General features: G+C 47.5%; 1 long non-coding RNA gene across 1 annotated transcript; it reads right to left on the minus strand.

Annotated features, from left to right (window-relative positions):
* Positions 1-1,006: 1,006 nt before the first annotated feature.
* LOC132646849 (uncharacterized) lies at positions 1,007-24,260 on the minus strand. The gene is made up of 3 exons (XR_009585180.1): positions 24,109-24,260; positions 2,440-2,548; positions 1,007-1,124 (listed from the first exon to the last, which is right to left on the minus strand). It is a non-coding gene; the product is annotated as an uncharacterized LOC132646849 (long non-coding RNA).
* Positions 24,261-24,354: the final 94 nt, after the last annotated feature.

The raw sequence follows: 24,354 nt of genomic DNA on the forward strand, positions 1-24,354 counted from the left end.
TGTTTCCATGTGAGGTTCAGCCATTAATATCTTGTTACCCAGAGTGATGGAAAGAATAAGTGCCAAGGTCCTGGTCCTCCAGGAGCCTGCTTCAGAGAGGTCCAACCAGGAAATGAATGGAAAGGTCAGTCTCCAGAAGGTCTAGGAAATTCACACTGGGTTCCAGTCTGGTCTAGAATAATTCTTTCCCTGCCTTCAACTATGTAAAGTGCTTGTATTTGCTAGCGTTAGCTCTAAACTATCTCCACAGCCTTCCAAGGTGTGCCTTACTGTGCCCATTTTTCAAATGAGGAAACTGATACCCAAAGAAGAAAAATGACTTAGCCAAGGCCACATGATACAATGAGATTCTGTTCCAGGTCTACATGAACCTAAGATTTTCTGCCAACACATCACATAGCTTGAACAAACCTAATAGGCAGGAGCTCATCATTTGCCAGATTCAGAGGCCTTATACAAACCAATTTCAAAGGCTGGAAGGTGAAGCCCAATTCCTAAGCAGTAGAACTAAGGCTCCTCCTATCTCCACATGTTGTACTCATGCTTCATATGTGATGATTTCTCTTCAAACTGCTCAAGCAGCAGCTGGCAGGTAGCAGGTGATATCAATGCCTGGTGGATGACTGGGTCCTTCCTTGAAATGGAGTTCTGTCAGGAGAATGGTTGTCCTGGCTTTATGAGAGAGATGTCAGTGATTCACTGCACTCAAAGTCAAGGTGTGAATATGAGGGAAAAGCTGTTAACCATGAAGTAGGTCCCTGAGCTCAACTCCAGGAAGAGGAGAACTAGAAAAAGAACTCACTGTTGCAATCTGGATTCAGAGTGGAAACCATGAAGGTTTCCAAGAGAATCATAGAGAAGAGCAGTTCTTAACAACCTTGTCATATCAGAGCGATAAGCATCTAAGTACCCAGGCTCCTCTCCCTGTCCTCTCCCTCCAAGTGTTAAGGTAGATAGATCCACTCACTGAAAATTGGTGGCATTAATAAAACAACTGCTGTGCTTACCTCCAGGGAAAATCCACTCCTGTTTCCCCAAACAGCTAATGGCAAGCAGTGAGGGAAAGATGCTGTCACGTGCCAGCTTCGTATCCAGACAGGAACCCACCCCATCCTCACTGTAACCTGCAAGGGACGCAGCCCCATTATAGAAGGAAAAACAGAGTCAAAAAATATTCTGGGCGTAGCTAATTTCCCCGGTGACTAGCCACTGGCACGAACCTGCATTCAAACCCATGACATCGAGTCTGCGCTTTTCCCCACCTGCCTGCCATGATGACCTAACTTATCAGTGGTGGCCATTCTTCTCACCAAGAACAGCTCACAAATCAGTAATCCTGATGAGCAGATGGGTGGAGCAGAGGAGAGGGAGCAATCTCCACTTTACTAATTTGCAAACTGAGGCCTAGCAGTCAACACGACTCCTGGCCATAGCATATATTAAGGTTGAGTTTCCATGACATGAACGTTTCCGAACCAGCCTTTCCCACTGTCCAGCCATCGGTTTACTTTGGCAAAATAATAGTGAGTTGCTTAACCAAAGCAGCAGGCTCAAAAGTGAAACGTTTGGTATCCAAATCTAGAACTTTCCACGGTTTTCTGTAACCAGGGTCCACCTGCTCCTGCTGTCGTGTCACAGAAGACACGCCTCCTGAAAACAAATGAGCATCTTACTGATTGCCGAGCAGGCTGGACGCTCAGATGCTATGTGGAATGTAGAAAGCCTTCAAGCGTGAGGCTTATAACCCACTTGTAGGGTCACGAGCATGATTGAACCAGTGTGTGAAGCCTGCTTCTGAATAGGCTACCTGGCATGCCACCCAGGAAGCAGTGGGAGAGAAGGAATTTGTGATTATCTTCCTCCTGGGGAGTGGGCAATCACTGCTCTATGCCAAGTGCTTAATTGAAAGTGTTGGAAATTAAAATGGTCTTTGTCTGCTTGAAGGACACAAATGGTCATGTTGAGCCAAAACCACATAGGGCAGAATCAGGGACATGTTGCTAATCTTGCAGAGACATTCCTTTTCAGCCACAGTTAGTCGACCCAAACCCACAGGAATAAGGGTCCCAAACAGGGAAGTTGAGTGGGAGGACCCGGGGATACGAAAGAAAGAATGCAAAAGCAATGGCTGGGACCAGAAGGTCTTGCGTAAGCCCATGAATAATTCCAAGTAAGTTTATTAAAAAGGACAGCATCTTATAGTGTTTGAAGGGGGAAATAAATGGCCAAGGTCAGTAGGAATATAAATCAGACAATGCTGGCAAAGAGAACACAGGATACCTCAGACCACAACTGCCTTAGGACTGATTACCACCGCCCTTCAGAGGGGAAAAGGCCAGGTTCCCAGGAACCAGAACCTTCATTTCTTTGAGGCCTTGATCCCCAACCCCAGGCCAGACCCTGTCAAGTCTGCCCCTGAGCAGAGAACAGAGAACTTACCTTCCCTTTGACTTTTCATTGGGGCTTTTGAGAAACCCTTGGGCTGGTCTGGCACCAACCAGTGCTCAGCAAAGGTCTCCAGGATGCCTGCAAGAGCAGCTGTAGCCAACTGAGAGAGAGGAGATGGACACAGATGACGGTTGTTGTGTTTCTCTGGAGCTTAAGGGGCACTAACAGGCCACAGCCTGTGGTGGTCGCTGACCTGAAATGGAAAATGGAGGCAAGCACCACCCTGGCTAAGAGTCTTCATGTCTGGGCCGATAAATTTGTACTTATAGTTCATTAGGCAATTTTTGAAGGTTTAAGTGGCAACAAATATAATCATAACATTTTAAGTAAAATAGTCTTGTCTTGATTCATCAGCTGCCTACTGAGCACATTACCAGCTGTGGCATGTTTTCATTTTTGCATCCCTGTTGTCGGCATGCTTCACACACATACAAAAAATGTCATGGCTGTGGTTTGCTATCCATAAAATCGTGACAACCAACCTCTAAGACAGCCACTGACAGGTTCTCTCCTGGCTTCCCTGCTGTCATGTAAGGCAACTCACCCAGTCACCTGTGCCATGAGCAGCTCTATGAGGAGGTCCACATAAGGTCAACCTCAACCTCAGCCTCCTGGGGGAATTTTAACTTGGAGGTGAACGGGCCCATCACAGATGACCATAGTTTCTTGACAGATCCTGGCCAGAACCACCCAGCTAAGCCCCGCCCAGCTTCAAACCCTCAGCACTTGAATCCACATGGACACATCCTTGTCCATCATCCACAGCTAATGAATGCTTCTTGTTTTAAATTTCATCTCTGCCTCTTGCTTCCTGTGGAGAGGTTAGTAAGACACTAGTCTTCCTAGCACGTGTGATGTGAAGTGAACTAAGAAATTCTCTGGGAGAGGAAGAGACCAGGCAAGATGGGAGCCCTCTGACCCCTTGAGGAAGAAAACTTTGCACATGCCCTGGCAAGCCCCGACCTGTGACCTCACATAGAACTGAGTGTCCCCCTGAACTCTAGGCTCTTCCTGGTCAAATTGATGAGTGACAGTTTTTCCAGAAAGAGACCAAAATACAAAGGCTCATTTGGCCCTGCGGGACTATTCAGGATAGGGAATAAGTGTTGGGTTTGAGGAGAGGTAGGAAGGGGTGAGCAAAAAGGATGATGAGGGAGATCTGAACCTTGCTGCTGAAGGAGACCAGGAAACCCCTGAAAGAGAGGCCTCTCCTCCCTCCCAGGGCAGCTGAGACCTCAAGCCGAGAAGTATCTCTAAAGGGCCAGCTCTTCTAAAGCAAAATATTCAGTGTGTACCCAAGCCATGTGGATTCCCAGAAGGGCCATTTTCCACCCTCCTGGTGTCCAGGAACGGCATCCAGAGAAGGAACGGAGCATGCCGCCACCACCCTCCTCCCTGTCAGCAGCCTAGCCTGGCTCTACCGAGAAAACAGCCGGAGCAGTTTGCAACCTGCTCCTAAGAGGGAGTTGCTGGTTATCTGCCAGATGAGTTTCACGTAGTCCTGGAAGTAACCAGATACGGTAGAGAATGGCTATCTGGACCCTTTCCTGAATGACAGTGAGACAGTAGGACCGCCTGGACATGGAGGTGTTTTCTGTCCCGGGAATCAACCGAACAGATTAGAAATCTGCAAGCCCCAAACATTACTGCAGCGTGTCTTTGAGAGCGGCAGTTAAGTTGTTACTTCATTTCCAAACTGCCTTTGCTTGGTTTGTCATTTGTTTTTCTGAATCCAGACCTCCTGGCCTTGAACTTAATAGGGACTGCCCTGAACTCCTGATCCTCCCACCTCTAACTCCCAAGGAATGGCTTTATGTGCCACCAGGTCCAGCCAACTGTTAGAGTTTTGTTTTGTTTTGTTTTGTTTTGTTTTGTTTTGTTTTACTTTAATTTTGGCAATGTTGGGACTCTTAAGCCTTGAGCATCCTAAGCAAAGCACGTGCTTCATGCCCTGATCTAGGCGTTACTTTTTGTTGTTGTTGTTGTTGATTGAAACATAGTTTCTCTGTGTAGCCCTGGCTGTCCTGGACTCTCTTTGTAGACCAGGCTGGCCTCGAACTCATAGAAATCCACCTGCCTCTGTCTCCCTAAGTGCTAGGTAGGCTTTACTTTCTAATGATGTCAAGTATAAAGAAATCTAAGGCTTGGGCATCTTGCAAGTGAAACAAATAATGCAGAGATGTATTGTTATAAAGAAAACAAAAGCTGGTTTAATGCATTAACACCTCTTTTACTAGAAATCTAACTTTTGTTCATGATGAACAAAAGTTCTTATCGTACTTAACAGATACGTTTTTGTATTTTGAAACTTGGAAAATACTGCTTCAACAAGGCCATGAAACTCACAGCATTCCACACAGAATGGTTACTTGGTACAGTTGTTCAGATCTTGAATACCTCTGTGTTAAAGTCTTGACCTTCAGTCCAGGCTGCTTTTTGTGAGGTTCTGGCACCTTTAGGAAGTAAGGTCTCCTAAGGGGAAGCTAGGTGGTTAAGAAAATGTTCTGGAAGGGGATATTGGGACCCTCTCCCTCCCTCCCACTTCTTTCCTTCATGCCCTAGCTGCCATGAGGTGGGTGTCTTCCTCTGCCACACGCTCCCACTGTCACACACCGCTTCACCACAGGCCTGGAATCAGTGAGCCAACCCACCACAGACTAGAATCAAAACTATGAGCAGAAATAAGCTCCTCTCTTTTTAAGTTGAATGCCTGGGGTATTTTATGATAATAGCACAAAAATGACTACTATCAATCCGGTAAGCAACTGCTCTTGCTTCTGTTCGTGGCTCCTCCTGCTGTTACCATCGGCATCTACTCAGAAAACCCCAGCAGGTTAGCCGCAGGGCTTTGCAAATGTTCCGTGCATAGTGCCTAAAACAGAAGGTGTTCCTCCTTTACGAAGTAAACGTGGGGGTGACAGCATTGGTTTCTATTCCTTAGTGATTAAGTACCTGGGCATACGATCTGTGGAGACATGTTTCAGGCAAAAAAGAAAAAGAAAAAGAAGAAGAGGAAGAGGAAGAGGAAGAGGAAGAAGAAGAAGAAGAAGAAGAAGAAGAAGAAGAAGAAGAAGAAGAAGAAGAAGAAGAAGAAGAAGAAGAAGAAGCTCTAAGAAGGGGAAAGCGGCATGGTAAAGCAGGGCAGAGAACAAAACCATGACTCTCTGCTCTAAATGCCTCTGAAGATTCAGCCTTTCCCTCTGAGTCCTGGGTGACGTAATTGACACGAGTCTACGTGACCTTTTGGTGTCTTTTCCCCAGAGCCTAAAGGATGAGGCAAATCTGTCCTCATCCAGTCCCTCCCTAAGAGGCTCCTCACTACCTTGCAGGCCTCAGTCCCTCTGAGCAAATACCCCTCCACCCAGACCTCACTCCTCCCTTCCAAGAACTCTGCTGCTCTTCCAACCCTCCAAATCCTTGTCCTTGCCATGGCCTCTCCCTGAACCACCTTCCCTCCCTTCCCTTGGTAAAACCCTGTGTGCCCCTCAATAGGGAGGTTTGCCTGTCGTGTTGGGCTACCAAACGAGGATATATCTTTGAGGATGGGGCAAAGCCTCTTTGTCCCCATGGCATCCTGAATAGATCTGGCACTAGGAGACTAGATAGAATGAAGCAATTACTCAAATGATTTGGTGGCAGAGCCAGGGCAGGAATGGCAGCCTTCTGTCCCTAGACCCCTGATGTCCAAAGACATCTCCCTAGAGAGGGTTACAAAACCAGCATGCGATACTTTGCCCTTTTCTAATTCCGTCCTCTCAGAAGACAAGTATAGGGTAATGGGGAAAGTGGCTGTGACTTTAGTAACCACAAGTCTCTTGGTGTGGATTATTTAAAAAGGGGGGAACCCTCCAATGATGACCATGGAAAGAGCATCACACGCTTCAAGATGGATCATTTAAGAGAGGAAGTAAGACACCTCTAACTTTCAGGCTTTTGTCTGTGGCTATCTCTCATCAGGTCCTAGAGATGCAGGAACAGTGGGGAGGAATATGTCAATGAGAACCAAGTGACACATGTTGGCTCTGGTGGCAACACAGCTAAGAAGGCCCAGCTAGGAAGCACTCACAAGGTCAAGACACACACATTGACACTCCCAGTACACCTGGCTTCCTATCCTGACATCCTCACTGGCAGTCACATGGCAGGATATGACAGTGGCGCTGAATCCAAAGGCTCTATTAGGTAAAGCCCCAGTTAGGGTCCCAGTGAGGATACGGTCAGGCTGTGAGCTTGGCAAGGACAGGCTGCCACCCGAAAAGATTGTTGTCAGCGAACAAACCACGTTAGCCCAAAGCCCAAAGCAAATAGCATCAATCTCAGTCTTCACTGCTAAGAAAATTGAAACGTGATAGATGTTTCTCAAATGCTTCTCCTGGATGTTCTTGCACTTCAGGAAATATAAAAAAGAAAAAAAAACACTGTATCTTTGTTCCCAGGGTAGCAAGATCACATGGATGGTACTCTTTAAATATGCAAACATTTGATTTGATTAGATAGATTGGTACATACATACATACACACACACACACACACACACAGAATAAAATAACATGGACATTCCTGTAGACTTTAGGGTAATCTGCACACAAGGCATGGAAAGGAAGAAATGAAGGCTTGTAGGAGGTTAACTTGAGTGAGGGATGCAATCTCCAGCTGGGCAGGAGGGAAGTGAGGAAGAGAGGCTATCTGGAAGCCTCTGCACACAAGGCATGGAAAGGAAGAAATGAAGGCTTGTAGGAGGTTAACTTGAGTGAGGGATGCAATCTCCAGCTGGGCAGGAGGGAAGTGAGGAAGAGAGGCTATCTGGAAGCAGCTAAAGGAACGCCCAGGCTTCCGGCAGGGTAGTGGCACGAAGAACAAACCACAGGGTAAACGTAGATTTTATTAGACTAAGGGATCCAGGATCGCTTATCCAGGAAAAAAAAATCAAAGATTACATTAAGTAGACATGGACCCTAAATCTCCAAGCAGGGTTTTTTTCTTGAACTCTATTCCAAAATTCAAATATTAGGCTCACACAACCAGCCATGCAATAACATTAGACAAGACCCTGGAGATAAATGTCCTAGGACTTCAGAGGAAAAGGGGTGGTGGGGGTGCCTGGGAATTCTCACTGTAGCTGGCCCTGGCCTCTTTCCTGCTCCTGCCTGTTGAGAACAGAGGAAAATCCCCGCCCCTCGGAGAAGACTTTCAATACACAGTGATCTCCCATTTCAGCTCACAATATCTTGGGTCTAGCCCGTTGAGGAACAGCTGGGAGAAGTTGGGAGAGGGGCAGTGCCCTACTAAGCTCATTGTTTCATCCAAGCTAAGAGTAGGTGGGCACAAGTCTTAGTGTTCTCTGGTCCCATGCATTTTCATCTGCTCTGGCATTTCCCTGTTCAGACAGCTATGAACTCTTCAAGACTCAGCCCAGGATCACCTTCAAGGGAATGCTGAGTCAGCTGTGGCCTGGCAGATGAGAACAGGACTGCCACTTGCCCAACCTGAGGTGCCCAAAGCCCAACATGCTCCTTAAGAGAGGGAAACTTGCCCTCTTTTTCTGTTCTACTTCAAGACAGAGACTGTTTTTCAGGGAGTGAATCTAGGAAGGGGAGAGAAAGAAAGAATTTTCTAGCCATGGAAACTGTCTTTCCAGATCACAGCAAGCTCCCTGTCATTTGTTGTGAGCAAATATTTTGTGGAAGATGAACCCCAATGGAGAAGTGCAGAACCCAAATAAGCTTCAACAACAGCAACAAATGTCTAGGAAAGGCACCATTAGCAACAGCTTGTTTTGTTATCATGCTGCTGGATCTCTCTCTCTCTCTCTCTCTCTCTCTCTCACACACACACACACACCAAGCGTTCTATCTATTTCTATCTATGGTGAGTTCTTCCTTCTCTTGACACTTCAACCTTTATCATGTGCCTTCCAGATGGGAGCCCCACAGCCTTCCTCTTCTGCTTCCCACATGGACAAGGCTGATAAAGGCAGAGGCCATGTTTATACAGAGAATGTATTTAGAGTCAATGGTGAGTGAATCCTGTTGAAAAAAAAAAAAAAAAGCCCAAACTTTGAGACCAAAACAGGAGCTTCTGGAGACATCAGGACTTTGGAAGATCTGTGTGTCTTCTATGTGCCCTGTGCCCAGGCCAAGGTCAGGGGCTGCCCATCCTCCACCACATCTTCAGAGCCTTAATTTGAGCACCAGTCATTCACCCTGCTGAATGACTGGTGCTCAAATTAATAAAGAAGTGAACGAAAATGGACAACCTTCACCTAAACTATAAGGTGCTACACTGAGCGGTGTCAAAGCCTAATGGAGAAGTGGCAGCATTGTCACAGAGGCCTTCCAGGCCTGAAGCCCACAGTTGTTGTTACCGCTGACGAGGCAGCACACATAGATCACAAACCGCTCTGACCTTTGCCAGCTGCACAACTGACAGAGAATTCATGTCTGGAATATACAGAGAACTCAAAAAACTAAACACAGACACAACAACCCAATTAAAGCGGGCTGTTGAATGGAACGGAGAGTTCTCAGATGAAGAAATACAAGTGGCGGAGAACATTCCAAGAAGCCATGCTCTTTATCGGTGATAATAAATGACCTTGGTTATCAACTTGACATACCTGGGAAAGGGAACTCTCATTGGAAGAGTTACTTCCACAGAACTGGCCTGTGTCGTGCCTGTGAGGTATTTTCTTAATAGCTGATTGGCATAGGAGGGCCCAATCCACTAGGGTGATGCCATCCTCAGGCAAATGGAAGACATAGAGCTGAGCAAGCCAGAGGAAGACAGCCTACTCAGTCAGCAACCTTCCACCCTTCTCTGCTTCAAGCTCCTGCCTTGAATTTCTTGACCTCACTCAGTGATGGGCGGTAACCTGTAAGCTAAAATTAACCCCCCTTCCCCCCCCACCGGCTCAAGTTGCTTTTGGTCATGCTGTTTATCGCAGAAACCGAAAAAAAAAAATCAAACTAGGACATTAGCCATCAGGGACATCCAATTAAACTTGCTTTGAGATTTCATCTGACTCCAGTCAGAATGGCCGAGATTAAGAAAACAAAACCTAACAAATACTGGTGATTGTGTAAGAAGGGAGAAACTCTCATCTGCCGTTGGTGCAAACTGGGGTGGGGCAGGCACTGTGGAAATTAGTGTGGTAGTTCCTCAAAGCACCAGAAATGGATCTCCTGGATGACCCCACCATGCCCCTCCTGGGCATGTACACACAGGACTCCACATCCCGGTACGAAGACAGGCTCATTCATGTTCGTCACTGCTCTATTCACAAAAGCTAGGACATGAAAACAGTCCACATGACCCTCAGTAGACACGGACCCTAAATCTCCAAGCAGGTTTTTTGTTGTTGTTGTTGTTTTCTTGAACTCTATTCCAAAATTCAAATATTAGGCTCACACAACCAGCCATACATTAACATTAGACAGTGAATGGGTGATGAAAACGCGGTACCTGTACACAACTGAATGTTATAAGCTATATCACAGTGCTAGAGTGCTTGTCTAGCGTGGATAAGAGGCTGTGTAAGTCAGGAAGACGAGCATTGAGAATGCTGTGAGACCACAGAGACTGAGATTAGAGAGTGCTGAATTATTTAAAAGCATTTATTTTATTTATATTGGGTCGGGGGAGGCAGGTGAGTGTGTGCAGAGGTCAGAGGACAACTTGCGGAGAGAGTTCTTTCCTCCTTTTGTGTGGTTCCAGGAACCGAACCCAGGTAGAAGGAGCTTGGTGGCAAATGCCTTTACCCATTGAGCAGTCTTGCTAGCCCCACATAAGGTGATGAACCAAAACCCTTGGAACCTTGAGGAGGTAGGGCAGAACTAACCACGGAGGGGCAGGCTGGAGCTGACTCAAGGAAGAGGAATGTGCCTTGGGGTTGCTTACAATACACCAGGAGTGGCAAAGCTTGCAGGAGCCGTTCTGACAGAAGAGGCACACGTGCAGAGCACAGAGCACAGAGCCCAGCCATTGAGAGGTGATGGCATTCCCAAGTAGGGCCTAGCAAAGGGGAAGGAGCAGAATTAGACTCATTGATTACATAACTAGCACGCAGAAGAAAGGCAACTTGCTTTTTCTGTCAGGGGCCTTCTGGGCAAAGTCTATCCAGGGACAGAAATTCTAATTAAGAAGTCTGAGGTGTCTTTATTCCCAGAAAGTCATGGTTTTCTTCTTCCTAAAGAATTCTCAAGATGGCCCATTCTGGTGGAGAGAGGGGCGTCGGAAGGCTGCCCCTTGGTTGCACGGTGTCAAGGCACTAGGAAAAGGGCCAAGGAGGCACCGATATGTCCATTGCGGTGGCTGTTGCTGGACTGCTTGCGTGACTTTGTCTTCTCTTGTCCCCACACCCATCCCGTGGCCCCAGATCTGCCACCAGCTCCATGTTGCTTTCAGTAACTTCAGTGTGGCTGTATGTATCAGGCTCCCCAAGCCCAGAATTCACTTACAACATAATCTCACATCTGAATCGGTACAAACATTTAATGCAAGATTAGAAATCAAACTAAAGGAGCCTTCTCCATTCTCTTGAGGCTGCTCTGCTTCAGCTAGATGACAGCCTACTGCAGAAGAGCTGCCCGGTATAAAAAGGCCTCACTTCCCCTCATCTATCCATCCCCATGAGTCTCACAAAGATCAACCCAAGACTTCCACCTGCTCCTTTAACTGTCCTTCCTACAGTCATCCAATGTCATATTTGCATTAAAAGAAAAACTTCAGAAAAATTACATTTGGCAAAGGGCCACCCAGATGGCTCCCTGAATAAAGGTGCTTAGGCTAAGCATGATGACCCGAGATCAATACCCAGAGCCCATGTGGTAGAAAGAGAGAACTAACGTCCACAAGCTACCCTCTAACCTTCACACATGAGCCACGGCATGTGCACACACACAAACACACAAATAAATAAATAAAGGTAATACATTTTAAGATTATTATGTGTGTGTGTGTTTCCCCTGCACATTTCTTTATGCACCCTGTGCATGCATACCTGAAGAGGCCAGAAGAGGACATCAGATCTCCTGGAACTAGAGTGACAGATGGTTGTGAGCTGCCATGTGGGTGCCAGGAGTAGAACTCGGGTCCTCTGGAAGAGCAGTTGGTGCTCTTACCTCCCGAGTCATCACTCCAGTCCCAGACATTACTTTTTAAATTTTATTTAGGAGATTCGTTTGAGAAAAAGAAACCATTCATGAGTCTGACACCACTGGGTACTGAGACTGGCGGGGAGCGCTGCAGCCAACCCCTGAGCAGGCTATTTTACAACCAGAGGCGCGGAGATGATACGCAAAAGAATCTGATTGGCTGATGTTGGAATTCGCCTTGCTATGATTGGCTGGAGGTCCTGCGGGTCAGGTTAGCAGGGATTTAGTAATTTGCGAGGGTATACGTCTGCGTTAGGCTATAATCTGTCTATACATCAAGTTAGGGTGAATTTCACTGCATTCAGAGATACCCTTAGGCCAAACTTAAAATGCATACAGAGACATCTCTCAGTTGAACTTAATTCCACTTAACATTTCTATAGCAAATCCTCCAGACTCCAAACATCAATGGTTACCTTCTTTGAGTCCTGAATGAACAGTGGGAAAGTATTCGCCATTCTCTTTAACCTCTCTGTGTTAAGGTTGCTTGCTCCCCCATAATTATTGGATCCTGATTTCTGTTTATTATGGTCCCATACTTGTACACTGGTTGCAGAGATTGTCTTCCATGCTGCTAACGGTAACCATGCGATGGAGCTCTGGCCAATAGGAAGCCGTGAAATGTCTGGCAATGCCCTAAATGAAAAATGAAAGCAGCCCCTCTCTCTCTCTCTCTCTCTCTCTCTCTCTCTCTCTCTGTCCCTCTCTCCCTCTCTCTCTCCCTCTCCCCTACTGGCTCATAGAAGTGCAGAGAAGGCTAACTGAAGCTGGGAGAGCTAGCCTAACAGGTAACAGAACCAAGAACGCAGAGCGGGGGTGTGACGACGCCCTGGATGACAGATACTCCACCTCCATTCTCAATCCCCACCGTCTACATTTTCACTCACCCTGCTGTGATCTGGGGCTCAAAGAGACAGAGCAAATATCCTATCTGTTCTGTTTTGCCAGCTGCAAGCCACTCGGGCAGGGTGAAGTGGATGAGCCCCCCCACACACACACAGACTTCACTCGGAGAGCAAGCAGCCAGACCCTGGGCAGAGGCTTCTCACACTTCCGGCTTCGGGACTCAGTCATCCCCGCTGCCACCCCAGCCCCCAGGTTGGATCAGGGTTAAGGTTGAGACTAAGCCTCTGCTAACTCAAAGGAGACAAAGGCATCACTTGTATCAGGGACTCGCTCTGCCCTAACCTGTCCATCTCCCTAGGAGCTCAGAATGCTTTGACCTCTTCTGCAAGCAAATAAGCAGTGTTCCTGGGTCTCCCGTTGTTTAAGGCAGGAAGTTCCTGCCCTGAGTTAATCCAGGCTTAGCTTCTACACAGACCATTTCGGGTACCTACATAGAAATTCTAAAGGTGCTGAGGAGAGTAGGAGAGAAGAGAGGCAGAGGGGTGTGTGTAAGAGAGGAGTGAAGAAACAGGAGGTAAGAAAGGGAGACGTGTGTTTGTATGTAAGAGAGGGAAGACAGGAGGAAAGAGGAGGTGGGGGGCTGTAGAGGTCAGAGACAACCTTGGGTACCATCCCTCACCATCTACATTAGCTGAGACAGAGTCTCTGGTTCACCACTAAGTACAGCAGGCTTGCTGGCCCACAAACTTCCAGGAATTCTCCCCTGCCTGCCTCCCAGCCTGCTGTAGTAACACTGAAATCAGATGTAAGCCTGTAAGCCACTACTGACCTGTGGGAGCCGGGAATCAGAAGTCAGGGCACTCAGAACGTGAGCCTCTACCTGCTCGCCCTGTCTCCAGCACTAACAGGTCCTGCCCTGTGAGCAGTGTGGCCACATCACATTTCCCGCCACATAGAGAAAAAGGGGGGCTCTCATACACTTAGTAGCACCCCAGCACCTGTAGGGTACACAAGCTCCTGCCAGCCATGCTCATGTTCTCTGCAACCCATGCTAGAGGACTAATGACCTCATACGGGAAACAGGCGTAATGTGACTGAGAAATTAAGCGTCTTGTCCAAACTTACACAGTCAGAAAACCCTGGGACAGGATCTGATCTAGAATCCATGCGTTCTCAGCTGCAACCCTTTGCACAGATGGGGGGCAGGAAGAATATTAACGGAAGGCCCCATGACAAGCCACCTGGAAAGTCAGCTCACTTTTTCTTCTGATTTTTATTTTAGTTTTGTTTGGTGCTTGGAAAAAAAAAAAATCGGTGATTGCCTTTCTTTCTTTTTTTTTTTTTTTTCTGTAAAGACCTTGATTAAATTCATGTTTAACTTTTTATATTGGGCAGAATTCAAACCATGAAATAACACAAATGTCAAATCAGGTTTCTTTTCAGAAAAAAAAAACATGTGATATTGAAACAGAAGCATTGAGAGCTTTTTCAAAGTCACACTTTGAGCACAATGTTGACTTCTAAGCTATTATTATTTCACGCTGATCATTTTGACAATTTACATATTAAAATTTTCCCTGCATAATAAATAAACATTGAAAATGACAGCTTGCCTTTGAAAACCTGTGATTTCCACAATTAAATAGAAGTGTGTATAAATGTTGTGACTATCTTTCTGTTGAAAGTGAGCTCTGCTTCTGTGCAGGGCTGCCAGAGCCATTTCTTTTCCTCCCACCAATATAAAGGTACACGTGAGAGAAGGTTCCAGAAGCAAACTACGTTCGGTCCTGATGTTGCTGTGATGAGTCACCCCAAAAGCACTGGCTTAAGACAGAGATTTAGTCTCTCATATTTCTGGAGGTCAAAACTGCAGCTTCATAAGATTCCATGCACATTGCCCAACAGTTGGCCGTAAGTCTCAGCATCTGCTTTGATAGTCTGCAGGACAGAGCCTTTCAGAGACCATCCTTGGCGGGTTTCTAGCTTGTTTCCTGTTTTCTTCTTCTTCTGATGTCCATCCTCTTTGCCTTTCGGGATGGGGATTGAGCATTTTACAGAAGATGACAATACAGCCACTCCTGATGAGATCTGATAGACTAAGATCAGAAGGAAGGAGAGGAGGACCTCCCCTATCAGTGGACTTGGGGAGGGGCATGCGTAAAGAAGGGGATGGGAGAGTGGGATGGGGGGGAGGAGGGAGGGGCTTATGGGGGGATACAAAGTGAATAAAGTGTAATTAATTTAAAAAAAAAAAAACAAAAACAAAACTCCAGCTTCAGCTGCACAAAGCTAAAGGTGAGGTGTAATGGGAAGATTCCTTCCAGGGACTCTGAGGGGGCAGATCCATTTCCTCGTGTGAGTCAGTGTCTAGTGGCCACTGGCCTGTCTTGCTACAGCTGCTTCCTGCATCTGAAAAAGCATCATTCCTCTTCTGCTCCAGCACCTCGATGCCTTCTCCTTTGGCTCTCATTTTTCTGGATTGTCCTATAAAGACCCTGTGTTTACAGCTGTCCCACCAGGTCACTCTGCTTCACCCTCCCACCTAGGCCCCCCCTCATCAGGTACATACTCAGAAGCCCCAGGTGGGGTAGATAAGATCATCTACGGGGGGAATTATTCAGGTTAGTACATAGGACTACTTGGGTGAGGGGCTGCAGCTAGAGGTTGGATGGAGACAGAGGATGTGTGTGAGCTCTGATACTACAATGAGGGGGAAGCAGGGATCTGGGGACTAGGGACCAGTTCAGGACCAGATGTAGGACCTGCAGAGCCTAGTGCAAAATCAAAGTATAGGGTCTAAAACTGAGTAAAGATTTCAGTGTGGAAAGAGCTACCATTAAAGGAAGCATGGGCTTCCGGCTCAGGGCCTGGGTGGGCAATCTCACTGGTTTGCTTTCCTGGGAAGCCAGTGCTGGAACTACAAAAAATCCAGACCGAAGCATGTGATAATTCTGTGGCCTTGGACAATGTCATAAACCTCTCCTTGGGCCATTTTCCTCTCTGAAGAATAAAAAATGATCCTTGTATTATAGGCCTATTGGTTTCTTGGAAAACAAATGCTGTTATTTCAAATTACCAAAAACTTCCGGGCTTAAATGACAGAAATTTATTTTCTCATGGTCCTGGAGCCAAAAGCATGAACTCAAGGTGTTGGCAGAGTTGGTTCCTTTCTGAGGGTGAAAACAATTTCATGCCTCTCTCCTGGATTCCATGATAGCTAGCAACCTTGTGATCCTGGACCTGTAGATTAATGGCTCCAGCTTCTGTCTTTGCCTCACAGCATCTTCTGCACTCCATCCTTCTATGCTGTAAGAACACTACAAGATAGGAAAGGATGACGAAGGGTACAGGGTGCAATTGGCTAAGAGGCACACCTACTGTTATAGAGCTCTGTGTATAACAATAATTAATCATTTCCAAAGAGCTGCTAGAAAGGAATTTGAATATTTCTAACACAGCAAATCATATATATCTGGGGTGATGGATATCAATAACTGTGATTTTATCATTATGTATTATGTACATGTATTGAAATATCCTTCTGTACCCCATAAATACATACAATTACTATGCACCAATTTAAAATAAAAATATATTAAGGAAGCTGTATCCATGAACTCTCAGTAACATGTCTCTCTGAAAAACAACAGCGTAATGATGACACCAGTTGACATGCCAAGGTGAACAGGGGAAATTCCATGTGATCCCACGGCTAGATGAAGAGTTACAGGTGATCAGTGTCCGCTGAGAGAGAGAACCAGTCTCCTCCAGGGACGAGCTCCCTCATAGATTGTCCAGTCCCAAGTCGTCAGCCCTAGACACATGTACACACACACACATACACACACACTCACATATATATACACATACATATATAATACACATACATACATTATAGACACATATACACACATGTATACACACATACATATACACACACATACATACACTCACATATACACACATGCACACACATATGCACACACATGCATGTATGAACACATAACCAGGAATTGGGGGAGATCTCAAGGAGAGTTGGGAGGGGGAAGAGGAATACAATACAAGATATTGTTGCAGGCCTCATATACAAAGTTCTAAAAAAAGAAAACTCGAGTAGATAGGGGTTGATGGCTGTGTGTGTTTATTCATCATCTTACTGTGCTTAGGCAGGGGACAGTGTCAGGCCCTGGGGATACTAAAACACAGAAAGAAAATCATACTTTTATCTAATTTTTGGTATGGCCTTTGTAAAGCTTGTTTGCTTTTACCATGAAATTAATTTAAGGTTCTTGGGAAATAGTGGAAGCAAACAGAAAAGCTGAGTGGGCAGTGATGGGGATAAGACTTTAGGCTTTGAAGCCAGCCCAATCTTGCCTTGCCTTGCCTTGCCTTGCCTTGCCTTGCCTTGCCTTGCCTTGCCTTGCCTTGCCTTGCCTTGCCTTGCCTTGCCTTGCCTTGCCTTGCCAATAGGTGTTTTACAGAGTCCCAAACATGCTTGTGCTCTGCTCTATGTGACATTACAACTTCCCTGGTTGATGTTCATCAGATGCTAACAGGTTCTTGTTTTCTGGATTGTTGCTGCTGCTTTTTTCTTCCTCATTTTAAGCAAGATCTTTTCCTGCCCGTGTGGTAGCTGGAAATAAAAGCAAGAAATATAGACTACAGTGAAATTGGGAAGCCTTTCCTGTAAAAACCCCAGCAGATTTATCGCAGATGTCTGGCCCACTCATGGCCTTCTCCTGAATTCTATTAAGAACAATAACAAACAATCAGGAAACTGAACCCAAAAGCCCAGAAAACAGTGTTCTGGGTCTTTGGCAAAGTGGGGTCATGTACACACACAAGGGACCTGAGGCCCTCCAGGCACTTCTTGGTTGCTGGGACAAGGAAGTAGGCAATTACCAAGCACCCCTGCACACAGCACTGTACAGGGCTCTTTTACAGTCCTAAGCCTTTTTGGATCCTTTCAGAGATCCTTGAGTCCCAGTGCCCCCATTCTTCAAGTAAGAAAGCCAGAGACTTTATTCTAGGGTTCTTGGGTAGGGAGCTGCCTCAGAATTACTGGGCAAATTTCCTTGAGCAGAGATTTGAACTATGCAGGCCAGTGGCAAGACCACAGCACAGGCATTCTTTTGGAAGGGTCAGGTGTGATTCCAATGTGTGCCTTCTGCTGGTACAGGCTCCAGCGCCAACCTAGTCAATCACACAGTAGGTGGCAAGCTGCTTACACGCTCCGGATCTCTGCTCTTTGGGAATATAAGACCCAATTGATTTCAGCCAGGATTAGATGCACAGCGGGGGGGGGGGGGGAGCACGAACACTTGTATTGGTGGCTAGAGCACACTAAGCGCTTGCATTAGCTCCTTTCTTCATCACCAAACTAGAACCACATAAGGAAAGAACACATTTGGGATCAGGCATGCTGGTTGGTTTGGGTCAGTTTAACCGAAGCCTAGATATATCAGGAAAGAGGGACTCTTAGTTGAGAAAATGTCTCCACAGGCAAGCCTGTAGGGCATCTTCTCGATTAATACAGGAGAGTCCATCCCTTTGTGGGCAGTGCCATTGTCAGGCAGGTGGTCCTGAGCGGTATAAGAAAGGAGGCTGAGAAAGCCATGCTGATAAAGCTGATGAGCAGCTCTCCTCCATGACATCTGCACCAGCTCCTGGCTTGAGTTCCTGCCCTGACTTCCCAGATTGACAGATTATACAAGCTGTAAGGTGGCACAGTTTTGGATCAGTATATTCTTTCATCACAGCAATAGAAACCCTAACTGAGGCACATGGGTTTGGGTGTCATAGCCTACCATGGAAGGGAAGGCACGGCAGAATTCATGGCAGTTGGAGCAGGCCAAGAGGCAGAGAAAAGCTGTTGCTCTTAACCTTTAAGTCCACCCTCTGTGGCATGCCTCTAGGAGGACCTGCCTCCTAAAGCCTCCATGGCCTTCCAGACAGCGCTACAAACTGGAAACCAAGTATTCCAACATGAGCATCGGAGGCACATTTTAGAATCAGACTCTCTCTGTACTCAGCCACACAAACTTCTGATTAGTTGTGTGAGCTCAAGCAACCACCTGAACTCTGGCCCTTTAGGTCCTCCTCTCTAAAGTGAAGAAACCTTCAGCTGGCATCTTGCTGCACTTAACCTTGAACAAGCCCCTGGATCCCCCCACCGTGAGGAAGGATGTGACCAGAGGAAGCTATGATTCTGGGCTAAGGAATTGAGCAAGAAAATGATGATTATTGCAAACCAGTGTGCTTTTGTTCTGTTGTTAGAAGAACTGGTCCATCTTCTGCAAACCATGTCTCAGCCAACCCTTGCTGACATGTCTGCAGATCACTCCCAACTTATTCTTCCCAAGAGGCTGTCTCTGTGCTGCCCAGGGTTACATCACAAGCCATGTGTAGTGGAAGGGACAGCACAAAGACAGACCACAAAACTAAGTGCCATTGTCTAATTCTTCTGCTCTCAATCACAGGATTGGATGAGCAACAGGTAGAGCATAAGGCACACTCCCTCCTTTAGTGTTTGTTAAGCACCTACTATGTCCTGGGTGCTGAAGACACTGAAACAAGACACAAGTCCAGCCCTTGTTCTTATAATCAAAGGAGGGAGAACAGTCAGGAAGAGGAATCAGGAGTGTGACTAAGGAAAGAATGGTGGTTAGGGTTACTTAAAGATGACTTCAATGCCAAGTTCAGGTTTATTTCACACATTGATTCCTTAATATGAGAACCTACTATGTGCCAGGCTCCAAAGAAAGGACATAAGTTTTCTGGTTCATCATCAGATTCAGTCTTCGGATTTGAGCTACTTGTAACCCAGAATACGGAGATTTCCCCCATCCATCCCCTAATACAATGGTATTCCACAGGTATTGTTCTGTGCCCCTTTTGTTTGAGCCTCTGGGGCCCTAGGCAGCTAGAATTCCCAGCCTCTGTGGAGAGGAGGCTGAGAGGGCCTGCCATCTAATGGATGAGAGAAGTCAGAGGCAAGGGGAAGCTGAGCATCCTCAATGAAGAAAGAAATAGAAATTTCTCCCAGATAGACTGTTGAGTAGGACTGTTTTAGCCCTTGGGACTAGAGAGATACAGCCATGCCTGAAGGCTATCTATGTGCGGACAGAGGCATTTATAAAACTGAAACCCAAGGTCTTGGCCACAGCCACACTCCCAGAAGGCCTCATTAGAAGTTACACACGGGCTCTGAAGGAGGTAATACATATGTCCCTAAAAACATGTGTCAGTGTTGAAAGGAGGGGTGATCACTGTTCAGCTTAAATGTGCCCTACTTTGTACCATTGTTTAGTGTTTTGCACTTGCTTTCAGTTTCCTGTGATAGCACAAAGAAGCTTGGTATTGCCTTCATGAAGGACATTGGCTAATGGAGGCCTCTGATCTCCATGGAACTCTGTAAGAGCGTTCCCCATGTTGTCAAAGTCACTTCCTGATCTGCCCACACAAAGACCTGAGGACTGAAAGGAGAAAAATGAAGTCCCCCAAGGTACTGAGACATCATAGAACTGTGCACTTGCCAAGACCAGACACGTAGTGAAACAGAAGTCTGCCCGAGGCCTGTGTGCACAGGCCATTTTATACAGCAAGCATTGTGCCCTTCCTGAGAGGGGAGGCAGATGAGTCTGCAACTTCTCTCATAGTGGGGACACACACACACACACACACACACACACATACACACACCAGAAAGAAACCTCATTAATCTCCCTTCCAATGGGAAGGAGAGAGGCTTTCCAGAAAGAGACTTCAGTTGGAACTGAGCAAATTTTGTTATGGACACGGCCCAGGAGAAAGCAGTCTTGGGATCGAATCCCTGGAGCTCACACCTCAGCCAAACCCAGTCACTCAGTCTGGTGAGACTCAGCAGTGAGGACTCAGCAGAAAAGATCTCACACGTGTTCAATAATCCCAATCATGGCAGCGTTCATGCGGGCTTCCTATGGGCCGGGAGCTGCTCTGTGACCGCACTGACTAGCTCTTCCACTGTTTCACACCAGCTCTGGCGGTAGGCATGCGGCTCTTGACCAGGCTACTGTGTTTTTGCTCTTTTGTGAGCCACATGCCCCTGGGGAAAACAGAACTGTCCTTTAATTCCCGTACAGTGGACTTCAGCAAAGAATCTTCAGAAAGAACCCAAGGCCTGGTATTACAGATCGTAGTGTTTCCTTGAGTTTTACCCCAAAGCTTCACTTTCCAGAGCAGAAGATGCCTGTGGCCCACGCTCGTGGCTCAGCTTTCCCAGACTGGTACAGACACTCACAGTCTGCCTGGCTGGCTTCTATTTAAACATTCTTCTCACAGCCAGATAATGCAGGCACTTTGCAGAGCCAGGGACAGGTACAAGTTTATCCCAAACGTCCAAAGACAAGACAAATGGGTGACCCCTGAGGGACTATTGTGCCTCCCAGAGGCTGGCCACCCACCATCAGCCCTCTGGCTCTGACACCCACCCACCCCTGCTCCAGGCCTCAACCTCACTGGTTTTCTTTCACTCTTCCAACAGCCATTTCTCGTTCCTCACTCTGGGGAGGGGGAAAGGTTGGTGCTGGGTAGAAGATAAGCTTTGATGTGACCATCAACCAGATGCCTGTGCCGGGCCAGAGGCCTGCACCAGTTCATTGCTAGGGCATCTCCGAGACCCGGCCTCTAGGGAGCTTATATGTCCTTGCTCAGTGCTGTCTCGAGGAGAATGGCTGCGGTGTGGTGGTGCTCCGAAATGCGATCAGTCAAAGCCACTTTTTATGAGAAGAAGACCAGCTTTTGTCACTTTTCCCTTCAGATAAAATGCTTCCTGTTGTTTTCCTTGAAGTAACCCAGAATTCAGTTTCTGGGGTTGAAGGAAGCCAGGAGACTTCTCCGGAGGCTGCCTAGACTTGCCCCCCTACCCCTTCAGCCCTGTCATTGGATGTGTGAGTGGGTAAGCCCCCCACCCCCCATCCTCACCTGGCCTCTGCTTCTCCACCTATAGCTGTGACAGCCTGATAACAGCAACGGCCAACACCTCCCTAGCACCTCTGCGTCCGAGGCGCAGCTCCGAGGGTTCTCAAGTACAAATACATCTAAATAAATAAAGAAGCGAGAGTGGAGGAAGCCTGGATCGCTGCGGCTCCTCCCAGCTCTGCAGATCTGTGACTTGAGGCCCGCCTTTGGGGTTCCAATGATTAAGCAAGGCATTAATGGCCCTTATCTTCCTCAGATCATCAGACAAGCAGGCCCTATGATGGTAGCCCCGAGTGCTGGGAGGCTCCCTGAGAAAGGGACCAGCCTTTGTGTGAGCTCAGGGTGACGGATGAGGTGTGGGGACAGCGAGTGGACACAGAACAAATGATGAAGCAAGTGGGCCTGGGTGACCAGGGGTGAGGAGCTGCAGGCCCTTACCTCACAGCCTCCTAGGAAGCACTCCTTGGACACCTTCCAGGCCTGACACGGGATCCTCCCTAAGCAGGAAACCATCTGGACCCTTTCACAGAAGCCTGGTTAAAAGGGGTTTGCCCTCTCCATTTGTGGATTACAGGGAGACAGCGGACTGGCTCCAGGAGAAGATAACGGATTTTGCCTGTTGTAAACTGGCTCCGGGAGCTACTGGATATGCCCCCCCATGCCTGCTCCCCCCGTCATTTCCTCTCCATGCAGTGAAGACCACTGACTCTAAAGGGGCCACGTTCTTTCCAAGGCCTGGAAGCAAACCTTTAAGCACCTTTCCACCTGGCTAACAGCTCCTTGATTTTCAGGATTCTGAATCAAGAGTCATTTGGTTATTCTCAAATGATCTGGGCCCCTCTTGCGGCTACTCACTGAGCTGGGGATTTGGGCTGAAACAACATTCTCAGTGTATCCTAATCACCAAGGCACGTGTTAGACCGCAAACTTCTTTAACCCACCAGAAAGCCAGGACTGGCACCCTGGCTCAATATTAGCTGTTTATCTGAACTTTATCAACCAGTCAGCCTCAACTGACTGCAGTGAAAAGCAAGACGAGGCCTGCTGGGTTGCCTCTGGAGCGCTGGTCAGGGAGCCAGTGTTCTCTGCGAGCCTGTCAACCCACCTGCACAAAGTGGATTTCCTTACTCCTCAGAAGAGGTGGAGTTTACAACTCTCATGTCTGCAAGAGCCGGGCCAATCCTTCTACAACGTACCGGCTTGTGATGTTTGGAAAGGGGTGTTGGCTGGTGGCTTCTGTGTTCTTAGACTCGACAGGTTCTTTGGATGGTTAAAGTAGGACTATTGACGTGCAGAACCATCTAGGTAATAGCTGAGATTGACTGGGTCTCTGAAAGAGGCCAGTCACTGCCCTTACGTTCCGGGTCATCTGTGAGGTGTCATACCTTTGCACAGCTCCAGCTGGCCTGGCTAGGATGCTAACGGAAGGAGAAAGAGACAGGCACGCGGAATACAGATACACGGAAAAGCTGGGATTGGGTGGACTGGACTCCATGATGGAGAAGTTACAGTCCCCTGCTCCCTCCAAGCCTGGAGTGTTTTACTTACAGGTGAACAGGGACGTGGGGTTACCTGCATACAGCTGAACACGGAGGCACCTTTAGGAGCAAACTCTCTAGGGGAGCCATCTTTGGGTTGTAAAAGTTCCAGAGGAGAAAACCATAGTGGACATTTTCTGCATACACCATTAGCATTCACACCTGGACCAGAGAAAGACCTGGCCATCCCCCTGGCTTCACTTACCATTCCCCTGGTGCTGAGACACTGGGGTCCTTGCCATGGCCATGACAATTCACTCACTGAATGAATTCCCTACAGCGAGGCCAGTATCCTTAGTACTCATCATAGAGATGAGCCAGGAAGAAGAAGCAATGGCCTAGACTGTCCCCTGCCACTCACCGGCTGTGACCGGAAATGGTACTAAAGGTCTAAATCACCTTCCTAATGCTGGGACCCTCTAATGCATTTCCTCATGTTGTGGTGTCTCCCAACCATAAAATTATTGTGTTGCTGCTTCATAACTGTAATTTCGTTACTGTTGTGGATCATAATGTAAATATCTGATATGCGGGGGTAGCTGGCATATGGACCCCAAATGGGTCATGGTCCACAGGTGGAGAACGCTTTCCCTAGGGCTCATGCCCAGGAATTAGGCACTGAGTGTTCAGCTCAGGTAGGGATGGAAAGAGACTGCTCATGCTGGGGTGTGGGAAAGCCAGGGCCTGTGTGCACAGGCCACAGCTGGTAACATCAAAACCTGATGTCTGTACTCTCCTCCAGCCACTGCCCTCAACTGTTCCTTTTCAGATGTGATGAGCCCCTCCAGGCCCTTTAGGCTACCTGTAGCACGCGGTCCAACACATCTGGCCCACGTCCAGGCTCTGAAGGCCTCATATTAAACATCACCTCCTCCAGGAAGTCCCCCTGCCATCCTCAGACAGCATTATTGCTCCTGTGAGCACCAACGCTTTCCTTGACGTTTCATCTCTAAGGTAACCGGGTGATTTTCCTGCACATTTCAAAAGCTGAAGCAACCTGCCAACGCCGAGCTTCTGACTCCGCCACATCTAAAGCGCCTCTCCTCTCACCTCGAGGTAACCCCACGTGACTCCTTCTGGAGTCGAGTGGGCAAACAAAGGCATCCTCTCGCACCCACCTTTCCCTCACGGAAAGAGCTTCCCCACACACTCATGTCTCCCCTTACCCGGCTCTCTCCCCACTCGGCAACCAAGTCCTAACAGAAACGGCTAACAGGAAGAAGAACTTGATCATCTTGCAGCTTCAGGCGGCTCAGGCCATAATTTTCCTGAAAACAAACATGGTAGTTGGGAACCTGTGGAGAGGAGCCCCCTTGACCCTTGACCCGTGATGGACAGGAAATAGAAGGAGAAGAGGTTCCTGGAGACCACGTCTCGCCTCGAAAGCCTCCACTGACTCCTGCCCTCCACCC

The sequence above is a fragment of the Meriones unguiculatus genome, chromosome 12 (assembly GCF_030254825.1).
Source record: "Meriones unguiculatus strain TT.TT164.6M chromosome 12, Bangor_MerUng_6.1, whole genome shotgun sequence".
Taxonomy (NCBI): Eukaryota; Metazoa; Chordata; class Mammalia; order Rodentia; family Muridae; genus Meriones; species Meriones unguiculatus.